We start from the raw sequence: 4,607 nt of genomic DNA on the forward strand, positions 1-4,607 counted from the left end.
TGCACCAAGACAGCCCTATGTGATCTTGGAGCAAGCATCAATCTAATACCTGCATCCACTATCAGAAAGCTTGGGTTGACTGGAGAAGTCAAACCAACCCGGATATGCCTCCAACTTGCTGATGGCTCCATTAAACATCCATCAGGCATAATTGAGGACATGATTGTCAAGGTTGGGCCTTTTGCCTTTCCCACTGACTTTGTAGTGCTGGAAATGGAGGAGCACAAGAGTGCAACTCTCATTCTAGGAAGCCCTTTCCTTGCAACTGGACGAGCTCTCATTGATGTACAAAAAGGAGAAGTAACCTTGAGAGTCAATGAGGATGAGTTCAAGTTGAATGCTGTAAAAGCCATGCAGCATCCAGACACACCAAATGACTGCATGGGCGCTGACATTATTGACTCTCTGGTAGAAGAGATCAATATGACTGAACGCCTAGAATCAGAGCTTGAGGACATCTTCAAAGATACTCAACCTGATCAAGAAGAACTAGAGGAAGTAAAGGAATTTTCGAAAATTCCTCAGGAGGAGGATAGGCCTCCCAAGCCTGAACTCAAACCACTACCACGATCCCTGAAATATGCATTTCTGGGAGAGGGTGACACTTTTCCAGTGATTATAAGCTCTGCTTTAAATTCACAGGAAGAGGAAGCACTGATTCAAGTGCTAAAGACACACAAGACAGCTCTTGGGTGGTCTATAAGTGACCTTAAGGGCATTAGCCTAGCTAGATGCATGCACAAGATCCTATTGGAGGATAATGCCAAACCAGTGGTCCAACCACAGAGGAGGCTAAATCCTGCCATGAAGGAGGTGGTGCAGAAAGAGGTCACTAAATTACTAGAGGCTGGGATTATTTATCCTATTTCTGATAGCCCCTGGGTAAGCCCTGTCCAAGTTGTTCCCAAAAAGGGAGGCATGACAGTGATTCATAATGAAAAAAATGAACTGGTTCCTACAAGGACAGTCACAGGGTGGCGCATGTGTATTGACTACAGAAGGCTCAATACAGCCACCAGAAAGGATCATTTTCCTTTACCATTCATAGACCAAATGCTAGAAAGACTAGCTGGCCATGATTATTACTGCTTTTTGGATGGCTATTCAGGCTACAACCAAATTGCAGTAGACCCTCAGAACCAAGAGAAAACAGCATTCACTTGCCCTTCTGGCGTGTTTGCCTATAGGAGGATGCCTTTTGGTCTGTGCAATGCACCTGCAACCTTTCAGAGGTGCATGCTCTCTATCTTCTCAGATATGGTAGAGAAATTTCTGGAAGTCTTCATGGATGACTTTTCAGTATATGGAGACTCATTTAGCTCCTGTCTTAATCACCTAGCACTTGTCTTGAAAAGATGCCAAGAGACTAACCTGGTTTTAAACTGGGAGAAATGTCACTTTATGGTGACTGAAGGAATTGTCCTTGGGCATAAAATTTTAAGCAAGGGAATAGAGGTGGATAAGGCAAAGGTAGAGGTAATTGAAAAATTACCACCACCTGCCAATGTCAAGGCAATCAGAAGCTTTCTGGGGCATGCAGGATTCTACAGAAGGTTTATAAAGGATTTTTCCAAAATTGCAAAACCTCTGAGTAACCTGTTAGCTGCTGACACACCATTTGTGTTTGACACACAGTGTCTGCAAGCATTTGAGACCCTGAAAGCTAAGTTGGTCACAGCACCAGTTATCTCTGCACCAGATTGGACATTGCCATTTGAACTAATGTGTGATGCCAGTGACCATGCCATTGGTGCAGTGTTGGGACAGAGGCATAACAAGCTTCTGCACGTCATTTACTATGCCAGCCGTGTTCTAAATGACGCATAGAAGAACTACACAACCACAGAAAAAGAGTTACTTGCAGTGGTCTATGCCATTGACAAGTTTAGATCCTATCTGGTGGGATCCAAGGTGGTTGTGTACACTGACCATGCTGCTCTTAAATACTTACTCACAAAGCAGGATTCAAAACCCAGGCTTATAACATGGGTGTTGCTTCTGCAAGAGTTTGATATAGAAATAAGAGACAGAAAAGGGACAGAGAACCAAGTAGCTGATCATCTGTCCCGAATAGAACCAGTAGCTGGGGCGTCCCTCCCTTCTACTGAGATTTCTGAGACTTTCCCATATGAGCAACTCTTTGCCATTCAGGAAGCTCCATGGTTTGCAGATATTGCAAATTATAAAGCTGTGAGGTTCATACCCAAAGAATACAGCCACGTGCAGAAAAAGAAATTAATTTCAGATGCCAAGTACTACCTATGGGATGAACCATATCTCTTTAAGAGATGTGCTGACGGAGTGATCCGCAGATGTGTGCCCAGAGAAGAAGCACAAAGGATCCTATGGCATTGCCATGGATCACAGTATGGAGGACATTTTGGAAGTGAGCGAACAGCCACTAAAGTCCTCCAATGTGGCTTCTACTAGCCTACTCTCTATAAAGATTCCCGAGAGTTTGTGCGTAACTGTGACAGTTGCCAAAGAGCTGGTAACTTGCCTCATGGATATGCCATGCCTCAACAAGGGATATTAGAGATAGAATTGTTTGATGTATGGGGAATTGACTTCATGGGGCCATTCCCACCATCATACTCAAACACTTACATTCTGGTGGCAGTGGACTATGTATCTAAGTGGGTGGAAGCAATTGCTACACCCACTAATGATACCAAGACCGTGCTGAAATTCCTCTAGAAAAACATCTTCAGCAGATTTGGTGTTCCCAGAGTATTAATCAGTGACGGAGGCACTCATTTCTGCAATAGACAGCTATACTCTGCTATGGTTAGATATGGAATTAGCCACAAAGTGGCAACTCCGTATCATCCACAGACAAATGGGCAAGCTGAGGTCTCTAACAGAGAACTAAAGAGAATCCTGGAACGGACTGTGATGGCCCGAAGAAAGGATTGGGCAAAGAGCTTGGATGATGCTCTGTGGGCATACAGAACAGCATTCAAGACTCCTATAGGAACCTCTCCATACCAACTGGTATATGGGAAGGCCTGTCATTTGCCTGTGGAACTGGAACATAAAGCCTACTGGGCAACCAGATTCCTAAACATGGATGCACAGTTAGCTGGTGAAAAAAGACTGCTCCAGCTAAATGAGCTAGAGGAGTTCAGACTCAATGCCTTTGAAAATGCAAAAATTTATAAGGAAAAGGCAAAGAAATGGCATGACAAGAAGTTGTCAACCAGAGTCTTTGAGCCAGGACAAAAAGTCCTGCTCTTCAACTCTAGGCTCAGACTGTTTCCAGGAAAACTCAAATCCCGGTGGAGGGGTCCGTATGTGATTACAGGAGTGTCACCATATGGATATGTTGAGCTTCAGGATATCGATTCTGACAAAACGTTCATTGTTAATGGACAGAGAATAAAACATTATCTTGAAGGCAATTTTGAGCAGGAATGCTCAAAACTGAGACTTGAGTGATTCTCAGTGAAAGTCCAGCTAAAGACAGTAAAGAAGCGCTTGCTGGGAGGCAACCCAGTCATTAGGAAGTTGTATGAATTGTTCTTACAGAGGCAAGTATAAAAAATGAAGGAATTCACAGAGTTACAGAAGGATTCAGCTCAAAAAGCAGAGAAAAAGAGCTTACTGGCAAAAAAACGCCAGTAAGGGGCATTTTGGGCGTTAAACGCCAGAATGGGTACCATTCTGGGCGTTTAACGCCAGGAATGGTGCCATTTTGGGCGTTAAACGCCAGAATGGGCACCATTCTGGGCGTTTAACGCCAGGTGTGCAGCATCCTGGGTGTTCAGAAAAACGCCCAGTGCTAAAGGATTTCTGGCGTTTAACGCCAGCCAGGGCACCTGGCTGGGCGTTAAACGCCCAAAAGGGGCACCAAATGGGCGTTAAACGCCAGAATGGGTGCCATTCTGGGCGTTTAACGCCAGAAAGGTGGGGGGACCACAATTTTGTTTTCAACTCAGATTTTTTCAAACTTTCCTTTTCTTTCCCATATTTTTCTACAAAAATACATTTCAATCTCTCATCATTCACTTTCAAATTTTCAAAAATCTAAAATCATTCCTCAAATCTTCCAAATCATTCCCAAATTTTGTTCAAAAACTCACCCTTCTTTCAATTTCTTTCCATATCTCCTCAAATCTCCTTTCAAATTTTTCTTTTTTTTTTGAAAATCTCTTCCCCCCCCCACTCTATAAATAAACGTTTGGCTCCCTCTTTCCACCACACCATTCGAATTTCCTCTCCCTCTCTCTCTCTTCTCTTCTTTCTTTTCTTTTGCTTGAGGACAAGCAAACCTCTAAGTTTGGTGTGCTTTTCCGTGATCACTAAGCCAAGATTCATCAAGATCATGGCTCCTAAGGGAAAACAAACCAATTTAAGAGGAAAGAAAGAGAATAATCCAAAGAATCTTTGGAATCAAGAGAAGTTCTTAACCAAAGAACATGAAGATCATTATCACAAAATAATGGGCCTGAGGTCAGTGATCCCGGAAGTTAAATTTGATCTGAAAGAAGATGAATATCCGGGGATCCAAGAGCAAATTCGAAACAGAGGATGGGAAGTTCTAACCAATCCTGAAATAAAGGTTGGAAGGAACATGGTTTAGGAATTCTACTCAAATCTGTGGCTAA

This window comes from Arachis hypogaea, chromosome 10, assembly GCF_003086295.3.
Source record: "Arachis hypogaea cultivar Tifrunner chromosome 10, arahy.Tifrunner.gnm2.J5K5, whole genome shotgun sequence".
Classification (NCBI taxonomy): Eukaryota; Viridiplantae; Streptophyta; class Magnoliopsida; order Fabales; family Fabaceae; genus Arachis; species Arachis hypogaea.